Raw genomic sequence first — 19,319 nt, 5'->3', positions numbered from 1 at the left:
TGAAACAGCTTCTTCAAGGTACTCAGGTGTACTATGTCAGCCGGGTCAGGGCACAGGGCTCACAGCTCCACCCCGGGAGCCACACATGGTGGGCCACCTTGGCTTCCAGCCACGACCTTCTCCAGGGATGACGGTGGTGCGTAACAAGCAAAATAAGAGAAAGTAGTAAGGGCAAGGCCCTCAGTAACACTCACGGAGATGCACCCTGGCTGTCCCTACATGATTCACATGTCCCTCCATGGCACAGAGATAGGCTGAAAGGTCTCTGCCAACCCAAAGTAGCACTGAGGTCAACCTGGATATGTGAGCTCATCACCTGGGCTGTGCCAAGCGGTCCCTAACACCGGTCTTTCATAGGAAGAATGAAAGCAGCCCCTGGACGCTGCCCAGCACACAGCTGCAGCCCTGAAGCGTCACCCACATTTCAACCAGCTACGTGAGAGCATCACTTTAATGCTGTTGTCTCCAACGTGCCTTTAAAGACTTTGCTGCACCAAAGCTTAACAACCACCATCACCACCAGGAAGCTGAAGGCCATTTCAGAGGGGTTTGGACTTTCCCAGGCTTTGGGAACGTTACAGGTCCTGTGTAGCCACTGCTGCCTGGGGTCACAGCCATCACTCATGACTGAATCCCATGCATGGCATAAGCAACACGTTGACCTTAAAACAGTTGTCAAGGAGGGAAGTTCATCTAATGCTGATGTATGGGAAACAGAAGAACAATGCTGTCCCCATAGGCATGTCTCAGGTGTTGGCACAGTGGGTGACATCTAAAGGTAGGGCTGAGGATCCATGCATGGAGCTATTCAGTCATGTAACAACAGGATTTCCCTGTTTAGGGAAAAAAATTAAGCTACCTTTATAAGTGGTCTGTGATGGCCATAGCATACAGGTGCACACCCCTTTTGCACCCTCGTTTTTCAGGTGGGTTCTTGTGTGCTCACAAAAAGGGGGTGAGCACCCAAAGCATGGCCGTAGGATGCAGACTGGCATCCAGAAGTCTATTCACTCAGAACGGATCTAATTATGCCACTGATTTTATTTAATTATGTTCTTGCTTTTCTTAACTCACTTACACTCTACTTTGCTATCCATCACAGGGCTGCAATTGCAGGCAATGCCCTGGCAGGCAGCAGGCTGCCTGCAGTTAGTATCTGAATCAATGCTATTCGAAGCTGCCTGTGGGTGTTGTACTGCCAGCAAGCAGATTTTTGTGCAAGCCCTTTCTAGCTGACCAAAATGCAAATGAGGGCAGAGACAAGTCCAGAAGTAAGAGCAACCCAGTCCCAAAAGCTGCTGCAGATTCAGAAACAGCTTGCTGAACTCTGTGCGTTTTGCACCAGTGGTTTCTGTCAAAATTGAGTTTAGCTCCAAGGTTGTCAGTGAGCATCAGTCTGGGTCTTGTGGAGGGGAAAAGGCTCTAATAAGAATTGGCAATTGCCTTAGGCCCAGCCTTGCACCATCAGAGTCAATACCAGGGATTTTCAGCTAACTGCACCAGGGCTTTCTGGAGTGGTCTTTATGCAACACAGTGAAAACACCTTTAAAAAACCTCCACAGATAAATAGGCAAGGAAAAAAACCACAGAGAGCTTTCTTCTGACTTAAATCTTGTATCTCTTCAGCCCCCCCTCAAATAATTTTTTATCAAAACATTTTTGAATGGAGTAATAGTCACATTTAACTAGCTCTGAATTTTCTGTAGCCAATAATGTTATTTTGAATAGCTGAATCAAATTATTTTCATCTCTGTATAGAAGCAGCACAATAATAGCACGCATGCCATCTATGGGATCAGTAACCCAAAACCAACAGAAACCTCCCAGATAGAAATGTTTGGGAGTGGGACAGATACTTGCAGTCTTTACAAGGCTGATACCAACAGATAAGCGATTTATTGGGGTAATCAGAGACGGAGCCCCAGCATAAAGCCCAGCCCCCCCCCGAGTATCACCAGGAGAGCGCAGCCGGCGCGGTGACGCTCCCGGCGCACCCCAAGGGAAGGGCGCGGGTTGCACCGAAGGCGGTGGCACTCCCTGGGGAGCATCCCTGCATTACCCTCAGTGACACCAACCCGCCGCTCCCAGCAAGGACCAGCCCATGCACGGCCTTGGCTGGTCCCTCCAGACCCCCCCTGCCTGGGAGGGAAGCGTCTAAATATTTTACCTGTAGTTGATTAGCCCTAAAACACTGTCTTGGGGCGTGGGCAGCATTATAAAAGTCTTAGTCATGCAGCATCTCGGGGAGGCTCCCAGCTCGTACTGACAGACCTCTGCTTCTTGAAACAAGTGCGAGTTGTCCCCGTTACCCCCGTCCCCGGTGCTGCGAGGTAGGGGCACAGGGGATCCCGCATCCACCCCACAAAGGGCTGCAAAAAGATTATGGATGGGAACTCTGAATATTATTAAAGTTTAGGTGTCTTATTTTTGCACCATGCAGGGCAGAGGAAGCTAGGACAGGTGGGATTTCTCTGGAGGAGGTTTCTGTTCTTGCAGGGTTGGATAGACGAAATACTTTCCTCTTCCAGCTCCTTGTGCTCAGGCACCCCAAAGTCACAGGGCAGCCGCGCACAGCGACAGGGGTTGGGGAAAGGACGCTGTTATGGGCTTCTGCTGTCCCATACTGCGATAACAGGGCTTAGAGTAGTAATGACAACAACTGTTTACAAAAGGATTTGATCCTCTCCACACGGACAGGACCCAGCTTTGTTACAAACTGGGGGTCATGAGAAATTACGGCGTTTTTTGTGTTTGCTACCAAGAAACACTCAGCGTGGCTTTGTAGCTATTGCAGAGCGATAGCCTGTGGGCAAAGGCTCCTTCCTGAGCAGAGGGCAAACACCGCGTCCTGGCTGCGGGGTTTGGCAGTGGTGGACCTCGAGGCATGAGGAACCCCAGCTTTGGAGACAAGGTCTCCCTTGGAGGAGGTGGCTTGGTGCTGGCCTCTGTCTGCATTTCAGAGCTGGCAGAGCACAGCAAACACCAGTGAGCTGGTTCCTTTGCTTACTGTTATTTCAACCAGGTTTTTATTAAGGTTAAAGATCAAGGCCCTGCTGACCCTTTGGGCTGAGCAGTTCACATCCGAGAACATATTCAGGAAGGCTGGAGGGCCAGCACCCGCAGGCAACTGCCAAAACAAATCATTGTATTATCCAACAGTTTCCTCCCCTGAGACGCGATTCATGAAAGAGAAAAATCAAAGCCAAGAAGTCTTAGGTGTGGAGCAGCAGCCCTACAACAAAAAAAAAAAGAAAGAAAAAAAGGGGGGGCGGGGCATGAATTAGGCTGTGATACATAACACCTCTGGTTGTTTTCTTCATCACATGCATGCAATTAAAAACACATGCATGGTGAAATGCAGGTTTCTGAAGGAAAATAAGTTTTACCATGGGGAAGAGGAAACAAAAATATACCAGGGTGGGGGAGTCCCGGTCTTCAGAGCTGCCCTCCCCGCTCAGCCAAGCATGCTGCGGCCACCTCTCCCATCATGCCTGCTTACGCCAGCTCCCCCCAGCATCGATGCTCCAGTTCGGTGCATCCCACACCCATGCAGCTCCCACGGGAGCTCATGGTCCATTTCCCACCACCTGCACTCTTGAGTGAGTTCCTCACATCTCTGTGCTTGCAAAGAAACCCCACGCATCAAAACTAGCTGCCTGCAAGAGTGAGGTGGTGAGACTGGCTGGCATTCAAGTGTTATGACAGCAGTCCAACACCAGTTGGGAGATGCTTTCATTTCAACAGAGGGATGATGGGACTAATGTATTAAGTGTTGGTTCTTCTGTAGTGCATGGCAACATCTTCTAAATGCTTTGTGCCAATTGTTTCAGTCACTTGTTCTCCTGCAGAGATTAAAATGAAACTGCACTGAGGCAAAAGCAAAAGATTTCGCATTTCTAGAGAGAATCCTGGACTCACAGCATGTCTTGGGCCAAGAAAATCATCTCGCTTCTGCTTGCCCTTTTCTGCTCGGAAGGCCACAACAGGATCCTGAGGAGTTGCCCACAGGCAGCACTGCCCACTACAAAACACTTTCCCTGCCTGCCAGCCAGGCCGGGCATGGAGCACAGTGCCAGGTACAGCATCTCCACCCTGCACCAGTGTGGGGGTTCCCCCCAGGATGGATTTTTTCCAAACCTCTTTGCTGTCAGACCAACCCTTTCACTTGACATAAGGAAGCCAGGGCAGGAACTGGAGCAGCACGTGTGGGCGATACATATGGGAAGTCCTCAGTGTATCACTTGCTCCTGTCCATGAAAATCCCCCACCACTGTCATTTACATAATTAATGCCTCTCATCCCAAAGGTTCCATTGCTTGAAAGGTACTGAATATAGTATCTCGCCTGCAACAATCACACAGTGCTAAAGAAAGCACAGCCATCTCTGGGGAAGAAGCAGCAGATGTTATAATGCTACAGGACACCGATAGCTGGGACAAAAGTTACTAGGAAGGTGTACAAGCATTTGGCCATAAAAATGCTCTTAAAATCTCTATTCTTGCAAAAAGCATCTTAGAATTTTTAAGGGTCACAAGGACTTTGATTTTATCTCATCTGAAAGACGGTACCTCCCCCTAGCTCCATGCAGAGGAACTGGTTCAGTAATGGCTCTCAAAACATCTCCCACTTTGAGCTCCCCTGAAGCATCTGGGGACTTCTCCAGACCCCCCAATACCATGCTGGGATATCTCCAGCTGATCCCCTCAAAACTTTTTATAGGAAAAAAGGAAGAGAAACCAGATGAAAAGGTTTAGTGGAGCATAGCAGGACAACAAGCCCTTGGATGCCACAAATGAAGAGACACAAATAAGAAGTGGGTCTCAACTTCTAAGGCTCAGTCCCTGTCCTTCAGCATCCCTCTGAACATCTACACATCCCTTCCCCAGATCAGCCAGGTCCTAAGCACAAACAGAGCTCAAAAGTGATGGGATGGAAAGACAAAGCACAGCTCAGAGAAGGCTGAATTTGTCAAGAATGGCCCCAGAGGCACAACCTGCCCACTGGAAATCCCACAACACTGGAGACAACAATGTCCTTAGCTTCAGACTACTGAAAAGAGACCCTTTCCAAAATTTACATTGCAGGTGAAAAGCACTGATTTAATTTTAAAAGAAGCATCTTTCACTTCCACCCCAGACTTTACCAAGGGCTGCGTCCACACAGATTTGCCCTTACACTCAAGAACCACACATTTTCATTCAACATTACACCTTCCAGTCTCTCCGACCTCACCAAGTGACACGAGTTTTCATAGTGCTTGTTATTCACTTCTCCTCCCCTTCTTTAGAAGGAGAAAAATCAAATAGGTGAACAACAGTGTGAGTATACTGTATTTTATAACAGCTGTAACACTGCCATTATTGCAAACCAGGGGCTCAGCTTGTGTGGAACCAGTCTTTGAAGCCTTTGCCTTCAAGAGCAGATACAGCAATGAGGGGCTACCTGCAAGCTGATGAGGGCACAGCCTGTATTGATTCAGGCTCTCAAAGAGGAAAAGAGTAAAAGGGTGGAGAGCATCCACCCTGTTCCCTGTGTACATCTTGAATAACCAGTATTTACTGTCTAAATAAATTATTGTATCCCATGTATTACCCAGGTTTTCCAGCTGGAAGCCCAGTCAGTCCTATGCAGCACATTGCTGTATGACCCAGCTATACCAGCTGATACCCATATTTCTCAAACATTTAGTTGGTATCTTTTCCATTTGACTGTCACCTGAATTTTCCACATGCTCTCTGGTTTAGGGACTGATTTTAGACCAATGGCCTCCAGCCCATGGTGGCATTCACTAGCAGAGGAGACAGGCATGAAGGCAGTTTCACACGGGAGCAAGCAATGGCACTACACAGCTAGGCTACCACTGGTGGTGCTCGGGGGATGTAACCAAGGCCATAGCTGGAGGCAAATTACTCTGACAAAATCTCTGCTGCAGACTTCTGTCTTTCTGTAGGAAAGAGACACATGGCTTAGCAAGACTGGGAATTATTTTTAAGTGAAAAGCCTGTGCAGAAACGCACAAGATGCACGGTATTCTGCATTTCCCAGCAAACAACTTTCACCATAATCTCTCACCCCAGCTGGCCCTGGCCCCGTGCAGGATGCACATATAAATCCTGTGCTGCCAGACATGAGGTTTCCCTCTGCTGTGCTTGCAGCAGCAGGAACAGAGAGGCCAGGAACAGCAAGAGCTCCCGGAGGTGTCCGGGGGTTTGAAGCCAGAAGGCACAGTGCACGCTGGAGTGTCAGCAGGGCATGCCATTCTCCGCAGGGCATCGCTGCCCACCCACAAAGCCTCCTCAAAGGTCACATCTCCCTGCGATGGATGGCGACAGTTAAATTCATTCCACGCAAAGGGCCGGGTGGTGATTCATGAAGCTGTGCCTTGGGTTGTGCTGGCAGGACGCAGCTGGAACAATAGCTGCAAGCAAAGTACAGCACGCTCCAGGGAGCGGGTGAGCAGAGGGATACTTGCCACCACTGAGAGGTCACAGCTAGGCAAAAGAGGTGTCAAAGAGGGTCCGCAAAGGAGAAGTGAGAAAAACCTGCCACCATAGCACCTCCATGTCCTGCCAGCCCAGGGAGAAACAAGAGCTGAGACAGTGGGAAGGTGAGAGGATGCTGTGGCATCCCTTGGGGCAGGGCATTACCCATGAAGCTGCCAGGCTGCTCCAGGAGACTCTCCTACTTGGGCAATCCCCATCTTTCCCCAGCACTGTGGACCAGGGGGATCTACAGTCCTTCCCTCCTGAGCCTGGTCATCTCATGGTGTTGCAGCTCTGACAGCTTGAGAAACAATGATCTGTGGGAACAAAATGAAGTTCCCAGGCTTGGTTTTGTTCCAGGGTTTTTTTTTGTGAAATCTGAGGCGTCTTTCACCCTTTTCAGGCCTCCTCACCATCCCTCCCAGGAACACCTAAGGGCAATGTGGACATCTCACAAAGGTGGGCATGGCAGACCTCAGCTCAAAGGACACAAAGCTGGGTACACCCGGGTGCAGCTCCTGTCCCAAGGCCAGTCTGACCAGTGGGTGTCCATCTCTCCCTCTCAGACAGTCTATTCTGAAACTCAGAAACCTTCTGGATAAAAACATTTCCAGGTCAGAGAGATTTCAAGAAAATGACATTTTTCCAAAGGGGTAAAAAAAAAATCCTAGTAAACTTTTTCAACAATTCAACTTCAGATTTTTTTTTGGGGGGGGGGGGGGGGGGGGTGGTATTTCCAAGAGACAGCCCTAGTTTAAATACATGGGAATTCATAGGACTCGGCAAGGCATCCCACCACTCTTTGGAAGACATGACGTGTATTCCTATATTCTCCCTTGCTATTTCTACCAATGGACCTCACGCCGTATCCTCCCTCTTCCTTACATGTTCTGCCTTATTAATAGTGTGCCTGCTGTCCCCACTCCAGCTCACCAAGACCATCCTGAGATGGCAGGGGCTCGCACACCTGGGGGGCTGAGGAGTCCTGAGGGCTCTCCATCACCTTCCCAGAGCTCATCCACAACACATGAACATGTGCATCTGCAAATACCTCTGCAATGGACAAACATCAGCAGACGGGAAGGGAAAGAGGGAGGCATCAGAAGCTGCAGAGAAGCGGTGACAAAGTGTCCCACACAGGCAGGGGCCCCTTCTGCCCATAAATACCCTGCAGATGCAGTAAAATCTGGACTGGCAATGCCTCATGCCCAGGGAAGCACGGCTGGAGAATATCCACCCAGGAGTACCTCTGAGGGTCTCTGCTTATGTCACACTTGAAGTTTGGTCTTAAATGACTCAGTGGGCCAGATTTATCTTGCCTAACTTTAGGCACTCTGCTAAATAAGGAGACACATCCCCCGGGGAGTTGGTGGTGAGAGCCCAGGAGTCAAACACAGACAGACACAGCCCCAACAGCCTCGTTCCCTCTGATGCACACACACACACACTCCTTTTGCACTGCCACGTACATCCCTTCTCCTTATCCTCTGCTCCATTTAAAAAGGAAAAGAAACACCCCTCCAGCAAAGTCAGGAGCTACGTTGTGGTTTTAATTTCACTACAGGCTTTTTATAGCTCCCAGGGAAAAAAAGCCCTGTAATGCGAGAAGGTCGGGGTAATGCGACCAGCGTGCTCAGCGCTGCCAGGGCCAGAGGCAAACGCTGCCGAGAGCAGCTAAGCTCAGAAACGCAAACCTGCCATCAGCAAACCAGGTTGGCATGGCCCAGAGCAGTCCCCTGCACGATGCAGAGCCCACTGCCTTGGGGGAAAGGCACTTGTTTCTCATGTTGACGTGTCAACCTCGCTCAGCTGATGAGTGCCACTACACAAGGAGCCCCGATGACCTATTCTGACACTGGGCTGGTGTTCAGTAGCTTCAGGATCATGCACTTGAGTAGCTGCTCACAAGCATCAGGGCAGGACACAGGGTCTAGTCCTTCATTTTAACACTGCAAAGCACTTTGAAGGAGCTGTTGGCTCCACAGGTCTTTACACTGGATTGCAGAGAGCATATTTGTGCTTAAGTCAATATGAAACTAATTGTTTGGGAAAGCAAAGAATTCAGACCCCAGATTCTGTTCCCCTTAACATGAGGAAACTTTGGTGAAAAAAAAGTCTGGAAAAAAATTTCATCCAAGTTGGTTGGAACCTGAAAGCAAAACCGTAGAGGCATGAGGTCAAAGCCCAAAAAGTCAGAAACAAACTGGAGACACCCCCCAAGCATCAGAAGAGCTGCTCAGGAGCAGCCTGGGACTGGAACAGCGGGGAGGCTATGGTCGGGGGCTACGCGGGAGGCAGCAGGACACCTGCCCACGCTACGTGTGTGTGCGTGTGCAGCCCACCCGGGCTCTCCCACCCTCCCGTTCCTTACCAAAGTGCTCATTCACAAGCTCTGCAGCCCAAACTGCCCTTGCTGCCACAGCGACGAGCGCTTCAGGAAGTCTAAAAGGGGAACAGGAAAAAGAGCAAAGGCTGCGCAGAGCCGCGCTCGGCAGCCACGCACCGACAGCACCACCCACCAGCCTGCTCACTCGCCCTCTTGGATGTTTATGTAGCGTCATAAAATCCTATATAACCCAACGGGGCTTTGCTGGTTTCTGAAACGTTTGTGTCGTAACAGAGCTTCATTCATCAAACGTGTTGCTAATGAATTTTCCACTGAGCAAAACGGGGGATGCTCTCGGGGACAGCTCTTGAAACAGAGCCTGTGTTTGCATCCAACCACTGGCCAAAATTGGGTTCCTTGTTTCAGATCAGGTTAAAAAAAAAAAAAAACCAACCACAACATCCAAGTGAGGCATTCATCCCCAGCTTCAACCCCTTCCAAAGACAAGTCATTTTTACCTCAGAGGCGCACGCTCTCCCTCTCTGCGGAGCCACCCAAGACTTGCAGACAGCCAAAGGAAAGGAAGAGAGGTCACCCCACCAGCGACAGAAGAACCCCAGACCCACTTTCAGAAGGGATTAAGGCACTAAGGAGCCTGTTTTTGAGATTTAGACACACATTTTTCTTTCAAATTAATACAAAGTGAGAGTCCAGACTGTTTGGTGCAGAAATCTCTTCACCAAAGCAGGACCTCAGCCAGGGCAAGGACAGAGGAGAATATACTTGGTAAGTCCACGCCATTTGCCCCTTTTCCTCTTCTGCTCACAGCCTGCTCCCCAGCCCACTGCCTAGATCAAACCCTGCCATTTGGCAGGTCACAGCAGGAAAACCAATCCCCCATCGCACAAACCATGTTTCATAAGGAGATTGCATTTCAGAGAGAAAACCTCTGGCATTTGGCTCCGTGACCCTACAGTGCATGAACCGTGTGGGCTGGGTGCTCGTAGAGACCCGTCCAGCCCAGCAGAGAGGGATGTATCCACACACACAGCCCAGCATCCTCACCGCTGCTCCCCATGGGAAGGCAGCTCAGTGGGACTTGCAAATATTTTGTGTTCAAGAAGAGCGAGTACTTGCCAGGAGTTCCCATGAAGGCTACAGCGCGTTGGGATCTGTTCCCAGTTCTCGGTCCAAAATCTCCCTTAACATTAACGCCCAAGGCATGCTGCAAAAACCCAATTATCTGCTGGGACTTGCAGCAGGGACTGACTCCCTGGGAGCGTTTTCCTGCCCATTTTTAGCCTCTGTAGGATTAGAGCTATATTGCTCTATAGATATTCTGCTTTACCCTGCTGCTTAATACAATGCCCATTACATCTTTTGGGGGAAACTGCACATAGACATTTAATGACTGCTTTTTCTAAAGGCCTGGATTATGTCCTTGCAAGCTTTCCTCAGCTGGGAGTCACCCTTTTAGATCTCAGATGCAAAGAAATATAAAAACAAAGAAGCAAAAGTGAAAGAAAAGGGATGAAATGCAGAGAGCTGGAGCCTGAAAGGCCCAGGAAACACCAACAACCTTACAAGCCAACCAGCCCTAGCAAAGTTTCTGCAAGTACCTCGGTGTCATGCCTGGACAACAGCAGAGTGGCATGCTGCAAATGGGAGGCAGAGACCCTCCTTAATGGCCAGAGGTTACATATGGGGCAGATATTCAGTCATCCTGGAGGGCCAAGGAAAAGCCCTGGGCAGGAGAAGTTGGTCTTGCTGCTGTTGGGATACCCACGCCCTCACCAACATCAGCAGGGAGCCCCTGATTTATCACAAAGGAAAGGAGCAGGCATCACAACCCCATCTAAGATGACCTCAGGCAAATTATAAAAGAATCTGCAGTCAGCATTCACTCCCACTTGTTGCCAGCCACAAGATCAGAGGTGCAACCCCACCAAGAGAAATATTAGAAAACATGCAGTGGCTTTCAGCTGGGAGCTTGCAGAGGGTCCTGCTGCCCAGGGTGAGGCACCTATAGCCCTCAGGAGACTTCTGTCCTCAAGAAAAGCTGTGTCAGCCCCAGGCAATGGTGCACAGAAGGGATGGGGAGGGAAGGCGAGGTGGCTCGCCTGGAATTCAGGCAATGCAGCCTTTAGTCTTGAAGGACTGCGCTGCTACAGGGAGGGGGAGGAAGAGTTTTCTAGGGCAAAAAGTGCTTATTCATCACCAGAAGTCATTTGGAGATTGTCCAAAACCCGGCTGTTTGAAGAAGTGAAACTTCTCCTCAGCATGTCCCTCTTCTGACATAACTTTGAAGAAAGGTTTCTCCTCCCTGCAGGAGGTGGGATCGGGGGCAGAAGTTCACTCTGGGACTGTCCCTCCCAGGCAGGGCTCCCTCTCTGCTTCTTGGCTCTGCTTCTTCATCAGAAAACTTGTACCAGTCTCAGCCTGTCCTACTGCAGGAAGAGAAACTGAGTTGTCGGGAAATACAGTAGTTGGGAAAAATCTCTTCCTCTGTAACTCCAGTCCCTGTCCTGGAGTGCAGTGCCCGGGGAGCACAGCACAAGGAGCATCTTAGCACTCAGAACTGTCACTGAGTTGCTCCCAGGACTGCCACCAGCACCTGCAGAGCTGTGGGAGCATGAGCACAGGCTTGGACAAGCCTCAGGGCAGTGGGATGGAGGGATCTGTATGAAAACAAAAGAGAGAGTGAAAGACCCGCTGGGAGAGCAGCAGGAAACTGCAGGAGAGAAAAGAACTCAGGGACACGTCCAGGCAGGAGAGGGACCATAGCATGGTGTTAGGGGCTGTCCTGGAGAGCCCATTGCTGTACTCCTGCCTGTAGCAATAGGGGCACATGTGGGAGAAACCGAGGCTTATAGGAGTAGCTGAGCTGTTGCAATGAATTTCATACCAGCTTTACGTATCACAAACTTTTACAGGTATTGCTCTGAAGTGATATAAGGTCTCATCCCCAGATGCTCCTCACGTCCCAACCCTCACACCTGCATTGCACTGTTGAGCAGCATTGGCCGAAGGAAAGAGCAGGCAGAGAGAGGTGTGACAGCCCCCACTTCACAGCACCCATCTCAGCAAGGCCGGATCCAGCAGTCCGGGAGCCCCATCCTGCCACTGGGGCAGCTGCACCCTGCAGGACATGGGCTTCTTTCCACACCTTGGGAAAAAATCCCCACAGCTACAAATGCAGTGTAAATGCTGGCAGATAAACAGATAGAAGAGGCACCAAGAGCTGCTGTGACTGTCAGAAATGAGCGCTTCCCATATGCATTAACTTAGTGCATCTTGGAGCACCAAAAGGAAACTGCATAGCTCCTGCCAGGTGTCTGTTCGATGGCACAGCCTGCACATCCTGACCTTTGAGACACATTAAATAAAATTAGTTTCTTTGGGCAGGGGAAGTAATAAAAGATAATTAAAAATTAAATATAAACGTCTTAAATTCCACTTATTGCCTGGCCCCCTGTTAATCCCAGGTGCACAGGCAGAGGCTGACCACCAAGCTGACCTGGGGTTTAGCCCCACACCAACCTCCGCCACATGGGTCACTACCCAGATCATTCCAGTATGTGAAACCATGAAAGCCCAATGGTGCAAGTGCCTCCTCCAATTCCTTGCATTTGCAAATCTCAGGCTCTGAAAAGCTGACCTCCAAGTGCAGGAGCTCACCCTCCTGCCCAGCCCTCACCTGCTCCTGCTCTGAGCCCCAAGAGACGCTGGCAGCTTCAAGAAATGGAGGGATTTCCCTTGCGGACAATATGGTTTGTCCCTGCTCTTTCATCTTTTATTAGATACCCCTCAGCCCTCATTATCTCTTTGCCTTCTTTAACAAGGTTAATTTATGCCAGCCTAAGACCAGGAAGCAACCAAGATGCTTTCACAAGGCAAATGCAGTCAAGGAAGGGTTAAACACAGTTTTTCCCTATTCTGTCCTATCCTTAACCACAGGCTCTGGTTCTTCCTCCACCCACCTCTGGTCTTTTCTCAGTTTCACAAGGCTATGGCTGGGGTTTACTGACTGTATAGCCAACATCTCAACAGCATTAACGTGCAGCAACCTTGATGTCCCCAGCCTGGGACATCTCAAGTTCTCTATGTGAACCAACCAAGCAGACCCCAGCCCAACCCTTGGGTCTGGGGGAGCTCAGCCTTAGTGTGAGCCAGGCTGCAGGGTCAGGCCCAAGGGGGTTTGACACCAAAGCAAATACATCAGCACAACCCCCTTGCTCCAGGCTCTATAGCAGGATGCTTTTATCCCAGAGGGAGACCATAGCACAGAGCACATTAGCTCCAGTGCAAGCTGAGAGGCTGGAACAAAGCCAGGGAGCCGTAATTTTTACCTTCTGTTTCAAAATAATTGATCTGCTTCATTTGCAGTGCTAGAAGAAAAGGGTCTGGCCAAATTTTGGAGCGAAGTTCAGTTCTGCATGAAGACTCACTCTCCACTTTCTTCAAATCCCACCTCTCAACCCCTGGCTGGAGAAACTGCTGCCATGTCTGCCTGCCAGCTCTGCCTGCTTAGCCCTGGGCCAGCCTGCCTGCAGACAGCAAAGCTGGAGGCTGGATCAGGAGTTGATGGGTCCTCACCAGCTTGGTAAATGGAGCTGTTTAAGGTTAAAGTCAGCACAAAGGCAAGTGAGACCTAGAGCTGTTCCGCATGACCAAGCTGAGCATGACCACACCAGCAATGTCACTAGAGGAGTAATGGACATCTGCAGTGAGGACTATCCTACTGAGCTTTGGCTTTAATTAAAACTGTTTTGCTTTTCCCCCATAAAACACATATTTACATCAAAAATTGCATTTTGTTAGTTGTTACGTTCTTGTACCAATAGCACTCTGAATGCCCTAGAAATGAGGAGTTGGAAATGACACCCAGGACGTGTCCCAGGCTTTGGGGTACCTCATGGCTTCACATTGAGCCCCAGACTGATGGCCCTTCCTTCAGTTTGGGCCTGACCATTTTCCCAGGAGGCACCAAACCACTGTGTCTGCTCATGTCCCAGCAAACTCTAGCACCAGGGACAGGCAAATGCCACCAACCTCCACGAAGCCCAGGGTCATCTCAGCCCAGCTATGCTCACACCAGATGAAGGAACTGACTCTGTTGCAGGGGCAGGAACAGACTCGGGTTCCTCAGCTGCCTGCCTTCACCACAAAACATCTTTCACAGTTGGAAATCAGTTTTAAAAGACAGGGGAAAGCATGAATCTTCACCCACCCTACTGCATCATTATGGAGAAAGCAGAGTTTGCATGGCTACAAGCACCAAACTCTCTACGGAATCTCCCTATCCCGCTGACTAGATGCTCTTCAGGGGTCCACTTGGACCAGCCTGACCAAGCAGGGTGCATTTTTCCATGCTAAGCTATGGCCAAAGCCCTACGCAAAACAGAGCATTGTACACTGGAATCTGCAAGCCTTTCCCATAACAATCAAAGCAAGCAATAACCTCCACTCCCTGGGGAGCGACACGACCTCTGCTCGCTCCCACTTGACAAACAAACAGCACTTGCCAATCACACCACTGTGCAGACAGGCAAACCACCACAACTGCTGTTACCTGGTTTCAGGGTCACCATTACAACGCATCTCCTCTAACTCCTGCATCACCTAGGTTTTATAAAGGCTCACCCTATCATTTCTGCGCCGTTACGCTACAAGATCCTCGAGGGAGGAGAGTTTCTAGTGGAAGCGCTGACACACAGCCACAAACAGCCCAGATTTTCACAGCAGCACCTTTCCCTGCACACCCTGCTTCGTCTAGACACTGGAGCCTGGGCAGAGCATCCCTGTTTATCCATTAGAGAGTGAATCAGCAAGTCTAGAGCCCTGCTTGCTGTGGATTAGCTCTCCATTGGAAAGGATAGCTCATGTTATCGTCATTGTACTTTGCCATTAATCTGTCCAAAGGAGTCTGGCCAGAAGCCCAGAACGGCTGGGGCAGCCACAGAGGGTTTCTGTTCCCTGAGCATATTTTCATCTCCACCATGCTGAGCTCCCTATGGCCTTGCTAACGGCCTCAGCTAATAGCAGAGCCCACTTCCAGCTCAGAGAGATCAATGGTAATTTAATTGCTAGAACATCTTCCAGGAAATGTGCTGAGGGATCCATGCATGGTTAAAGAGAAAATAGAGAGGAGTGACATGGTGAGCATCAGAGCAGGGGTTGCCTAGGCTGTCACCATGCTATAAAGAACCCCAAATTCAGGCACGACCCCTCTGAGAGAAGAAATTCTCAGTCTAGGTGATTGCTAGCTGTGGTTGCTGCTGCCCATGGCGGCCAGCAGCAGTGCAGACCCACACGGTTCACCGCCTTGGTACAGAGATACAAAGAGATCCTGATGCACACAGGGACTGCTTAATAAGCAGGGCTGGCAGCTCCCCAGCAGTTTCTACCATGTTTTGATGAGTTTACTGAGCTTGTAGAGCAGGGCTGTAAATTGAGAGCAGCAGGATCTATTCCCCTTAACTCTCCAGCATGCCATCAGGCAGCAACTTCTAAGAAGGGCCTGGGTGTCTTGCTACCTCTGCTGAATTTTGCAAGCAAGATTAGCAACATTTTCTCTTTTTAAAGCGTTTCATAGGCTCTTGGAGGTCCAACATAGTCAAACAAGCAAGAAAGAGCAGCCTTAGGGGAAGACCATGAAGGGACAAAGCATCTTGCACAGACATAACATATGATGAGCTCTTTTCTGCTTTGCAGCCCCAAGCGTAAGATGCAATGGCAGACAGGCACATGACTGCCTTATAAAGTCCCCAGTCTTCTGGCTGCCTGTAGCTGACATGATTTCTGTGGGTGGCTGGAATGCCATCTATCTCCTGAGGCTGCTACAAGGGAGCCCAGGATGCCAGCACCAAGGGGAAAAAAAAAATCTTGTGAGAGCTGCAGCAGACTGGCTTTCCACAGACCCCACCAAAAGGCTGACAGGTCCTCATGTGAGGTCTGGGCACAACCAGCCCTCCCCAAAGTAGGAGTCCTGCAAGAATTGTCAACCCTGACTGCAAATCAGGAGCCTGGCTGCTTCCTTTTGTGCCATCCTCCATCACAGCTTTAGCATCTCATTAGCATTTAGGGAGTTATGTTTGGAGAGCAACAGGTCTGATTCTGCCTCCTGATGACTGTAAAGAGTAATCTGTCATATATGGAGAGGACCGTGGGCTAAAACATAACTGCCACCAATCTTCTTCCTGCATGTGCAGCCTTTGCTAGTCCCTGGCATACAGTCGGTGCAGTCAAGCAGAGAGCATCAAGGCAGATGGGGAGAGGTGGAACTGCAGTTCCCCATGAGGGCAGTTGGTCCAACCTCGGTAGGCAAGCACCAAGTGATCTGGTGGCCTCCTCCCTCTCACTGCTGGCGTTTTAAGCTCCAAAACCCATCAGCAGTTTTAAGCTCCAGTCCCCCGCAGCAGCTCCCCACTTCTGTGTGGGGAATAAGTAACTGGTACCTCCTCAGTCCGTGGCAGTCCTACCAGCACACCCCATCTCAGAGGATGCTACTGCATTGTACCAAATCAGTCTGTTCATCTCTAGCTTTACCACTACAGCAGACCCATCTTCCCTGCTCCCAGCAGAGCAGATCTTAACGGCTGCTGCGAAAGGAAAGGACCATGGGGTAGGCAGCCCCTTCTGCAGCTCTGACCTGGACAGCCACATGTACATGCCTCCAAACAAGGCTTGCCACAAATCTTCAGCTGAACCTGCTCATGCATTACCCTGATCATCAGTAATTGAAGGGAGGAAAAAAAAAGGAGGGGGGGTGCAACAATATTGGAGCAAGAGCTTTACCCCAAGCAATGACTGCAGTCCTGGAACAGCCTCACAGCCTGTGCTCCTTCAGCTCAACAGATGATCTGCATTTTCTAAAGGAGGCATTACTTATTTTCAATGCTATTCTTCCTAAACAGATAATGCAGAGTCTCATACCAGAACAGATAAAGATCTAGGAGAAAGTCTAGCACTCCTTCCCCAGGCTTATTGGGAAGAGATCTTTTATTTATCTATTTAAAAACTAAAAATCTGTGGTCAAAACCAATCCATAATCAGTTTGTGGTTTTCAGATTTCTAAAAAGAAAGTGCAACATCTTTAAGGAAGCATCTACTGTGCATTAAGAAAACTTTAAAAAAAGCATCTAACAGTTTCGTTTAGCTAGTAAGAAGTTTCCATTATGAGAAAAGTGGAAAAATCCCTTGTTCAGCCCAAACTGCACACTCAGAATTACCACTGCAGCACTAAGGTTGGACTCAAAGAAGATGCCACCCACTGAAGACAGGGATTAAAGGCGGCTATCCTTGGAGTTTTGTGAGAATGAGGTGCAGGGATCCACCTTTACATCTGAGCCAGGGGAATCCCACCCAGCCTTTAAGCTTTGCTCCTGTCCTCGCTGTGCTAACAAGCAGCTCAGCTGAAAGATGGAGATAGGGAGAACAGGGAGAGAGAAGAAACAGAAGAATGATCAGTCTGGAAAGACTGAAATTACAGCCTTTGGGCTCTCTTTCCCATGATCCCCTTCCATGCTATGATATCCAGGTGAGCCTTGAACCCAAATAATAGCAGGAACACAGCAAAATCCCTGTAAGTGTTGGTTTCACTGGAACAGGTGGGGTTTGGGGGTAGAACCACATTTCTAAGCTACCCCTCAGTACCCACGGACTGCAAACATCTCTGACCCACCCAGACAGTTTTCCTGCACCCAGACCTTACAGCTTGGTGCAGAGCTCAGGCCTGAGCAGTTTGGGAAATCCAAACAGGGCTGGTGTACTAAACCTTTCTGGACTTTGCCTTTGCATCTGCAGGGGAGGAATCAAAATGCCATTGCTGATGCAGCAGAGGAACTCGCTGCTTGAGCAGGGCAGGGATGCACGAGCGAGGAAGGCAGTGCCGACCTCAGAGCTTGCCACAAGCTTGCAGGCGCCGCGTGGGGAACCTGATGAGCTGGCACATAGCTGGGCAGCGTGAGACAAGCCATAGGAATGGAGTTTATTGTTCCACTTAAGCAGCTTGGAGAGCAGGCCAGAGATCAGACCAAGGTTTAATGAAAAATAGTTTGAGGTGAGATCAAGATCTCTGGCAACGTTTTGGAGGCACAGCCTTGGAGCCACGTGTTACGGTGAGCATGACAGAGCATGCCAGGCTTTAAGCCCGTTGCTCATCAGGATTATTCTTCCTACCTTTAAGGCTCTAAGGTGCAAAAGTTAAATCCCCCTGGATCCTACAAGACTGATCCTGCAAGGCAGTGAGTGCTATCCACCTGCAGAGATTCTCACATCTAGGACATTATCAGTCCCACCCTTCTGCCCACACATCTTTTTCATATCACAAAGACCTGGGAGTTTTACTCCCACAGAATTCAGCATTAACCCTCCACCATGCTGCTATTCAAAGTATCACAGCAGATCCATAAACACATATAAACCCCAGCCACTCGGGCGAACATCACACGATGAAGCCCTTCAGGGCACCATCTCTGCAGTTCAGATTGCAGAGTGCAATGAAGAGCATTGCCAGAAATAACCAGCGCTTCTTGCCAAGTGGCAGCAGGACAGTCTTCCTGAAAAATACAGTTCACACAGTTTTTGGAGAGCCAGTGCTGGCCTTTGAAAACCTCCTCACCTGCCACCTACATCTGACCTCCCATTCCTGCTGAAACAGTGGAGAAAACAGTAGCCAGAAAGCTTTAAGACCACATGACGTTAACAGACTCAAAACTCCTTGCAAGCAAGGTCAGACCTTGAGAGGTGGTTCAGGTAGCATTGCTGTGAAAAAACACCCTGAAAAAGTCTCAAAGCACTTTAAACCGTGTGTTAAAGGCCATTATCCAAATTCCATAGATGGGGAAATAGAGGTAAGGTGCAAATCACTACATTTCACTTTCTGCACCCAGCAGTGAGTGGCCTGATAAAACCACCCTGATCACAGGCCTCATCGTGCTTCAGGGTTAATCACAAAATTGAGGCTCAGACTCCAGTGTGCTGCATCCCCACCCTGGAGATGAGCCAGGACAGCTTGCTGCAAGGGATCCAAGCCCCTGAGCACCCCGAGATGTTTGCAGGTGCTTCATGCCTGGACTGGAAAACACTTCCAGCACTGTGTCGTGGTATGGGGAGACAGGGAATCCCACTGCCAGAAGGTCAAAGCTGCCTAGACCAGTCCTGAGGCTAAAAGCATGAGGGTCCAAGGGGGTAATGTGCTGTGTTGCAATTAGCAGTGGATTCACAAAGAGAGCTTGTGTTTATGCACCGACCTATAAATATTCCTTTTTGAAAAGGCATAACTGGAAAAATGTCTAAATGTCTATTTTTGCCTCCTCTGCTTCACCCACTCGAAACATTGACATCATACCAAGCTCCTACTGAGACAGAGCTATTCCCCGAGACCCAGAGCAGCACAACTGCACCCAGCGTAAATGCTGGGGAAAGGAAAAAAAAAAAGCATCTTTGTAGCCTGGGAGGACAGACAGAGCAGCGCTTGGGGAAGGGGAATTCTTGTATAAAAGTGGCAG

The 19,319-nt window shown here is 49.6% G+C and overlaps 1 protein-coding gene across 4 annotated transcripts in view; it reads right to left on the bottom strand.

Moving 5' to 3' along the window:
* The window catches only part of TEKT3 (tektin 3), an 84,285-nt gene that overhangs the window by 32,388 nt on the left and 32,578 nt on the right, over positions 1-19,319 (bottom strand). Inside the window, exon 1 of one of the 4 annotated variants that reach the window (XM_069798904.1) lies at positions 9,327-9,606. The exons of 2 other annotated variants lie outside the window; for them this stretch is intronic. The gene's annotated coding sequence lies outside the window, so the exon portion shown is untranslated. Of the gene's footprint in view, positions 1-8,853; positions 8,936-9,326; positions 9,607-19,319 lie in introns of those variants that run through there. One more of the 4 variants, XM_069798905.1, reaches the window with a different exon arrangement.

Source organism: Haliaeetus albicilla, chromosome 12 (genome assembly GCF_947461875.1).
Source record: "Haliaeetus albicilla chromosome 12, bHalAlb1.1, whole genome shotgun sequence".
NCBI lineage: Eukaryota > Metazoa > Chordata > Aves > Accipitriformes > Accipitridae > Haliaeetus > Haliaeetus albicilla.
Note: the sequence above shows the minus strand (reverse complement) of the source record. Positions and strands in the feature narration are given on the sequence as shown.